The sequence below is a fragment of the Tenrec ecaudatus genome, chromosome 2, assembly GCF_050624435.1.
Source record: "Tenrec ecaudatus isolate mTenEca1 chromosome 2, mTenEca1.hap1, whole genome shotgun sequence".
NCBI classification, from domain to species: Eukaryota; Metazoa; Chordata; class Mammalia; order Afrosoricida; family Tenrecidae; genus Tenrec; species Tenrec ecaudatus.
Window position 1 is genome coordinate 193791486 of NC_134531.1, and position 1672 is coordinate 193793157.

The window sequence follows — 1672 nt, forward strand, 5'->3', positions numbered from 1 at the left end:
CTGGGTTGACTGGCGGTCACATGAAGACTGACAATTGTTCTTACTGCAGATAGGTCCAGGTATTGCTCACACAGAAGAGGCTTCTATCTCAACACCATCAACCATAGCCCTCCCATTTTGTGAAACATGCAGGGAGGATAGCAGGAGGGTTGGTGCACACAGAACAGTGGGAACCCATGTTCTTGTCACAGCTCATTTTGCTTTGTACCTTCTCATAGTTTCTTTCTTTTTTATTGTGGTCATGGATTTCTTTTTTTTCTTCTTCTTTTTTTTCCCCATTGTCTTTTTAAAAAAACATTTTATTAGGGGCTCATACAGCTCTTATCACAATCCACACATATACATACATCAATTGTATAAAGCACATGTGTACATTCTTTACCCTAATCATTTTCAAAGCATCTGCTTAAGCCCTTTGCATCAGGTCCTCATAGTTTCTTTTTTATTTTTAGTTCCATAAAACATTTTATTGTAAAAATATACACAGGGCTTTTTTAACAGAAAAGACATGGTATAGTCTTTTACAGTTAAAAAGAAGGCATATTTGGACAAAGCAAAGCATTCTCTTGACACATTAAAATGTAACATGCGACTCAAACTTCATGTGTAGCTCAGGCTCCATCGAGTTGGTTACAAGACTGAACTTCAAAATATACAAACAAAAATTCATATACAACTGCCCGCTTAGGGAGGCTTCCAGATCGATCAGCAACTTTAGACACTGAGCAGGCGCTTTGCCTCTGCAGCATCAGAGCCGTAGCTGGCCAGCTGCTTTGGGGTCACTTCCTGTCGGCTCTGTGGGAGGGGCTGCCTCCCTCAGGTGCGCTGGCTTGGCCTGGGAGACCCCAGCTCCTCGAAGGCTCTGGAAATGTGGGAGACCCAAGTCCAAGAGCTGTGTCTTTGAAGCAGTGTGGCAGACCAGGCAGGTCTCGCCAGGCTGAGCTGCGAGGGACTTAGGAGTCGGCTTCGTCGTCCTCCTCACCGTCCTCCTCTTCCTCCTCGTCTTCCCTCATCTGCTCCTTAAGCATTTTCAGGTACTTACTGGCTAAGATCTTCTTAGGCAATATGTCTGCAAGAAACTGGAAGGCGTCGGCCTCCTGGGTGGCATGGGCCAGGTCACTGTAGGACAGCGCTCTTTGGTCTCGCCCACCGCCATGCGGGTAGGAATAGTCGGCCAGGTACTGAACAAAGAGCTCCGTGGCCTTGGCCGTGAGCACCAGCGCCTCCTGGTTAATGCTGGACACCTCGGGGGAGCTCTTCATGATGACCCGGATTCGGGACAGGGGCAGCGACACGAGTCGCTGCTCCCCGCCCTTGTCTTTGCTGACGACCACGTCTGCCATCTCTCCACTCCCTGCTCCGGGGGTGGCGACCGCAGCAGACCCACGCGCGAGCTCGCCGCCGCCGCCGCCGACTCCGCAAACAAAGTTGCAGCTGGGTGCTGGAGCCCCGCTGCCCCATGGGAATTCGAGTGCTCGGAGGCGCGGCCGCGAGCAGGGGCGGCCCTTCCGGCGGGGACTTCATAGTTTCTTAAAACCACTTGTTATTTCAATATATTCCTCAAAAATGCTCTTGCTTTGAACATCAATTTCTTACTCCAGGATTATAGATCCCTGAAGAGGATAGGTGGGTCAGGGCTTACCTGCTCTCTTAGACCTTTGGGGTGTGAGGA

At 49.9% G+C, this 1672-nt stretch overlaps 1 pseudogene; it reads right to left on the minus strand.

Annotated features, from left to right (window-relative positions):
• Positions 1–901: 901 nt before the first annotated feature.
• Positions 902–1343, minus strand: LOC142441160 (chromatin accessibility complex protein 1 pseudogene; annotated as a pseudogene).
• Between the last annotated feature and the right edge of the window lie 329 nt (positions 1344–1672).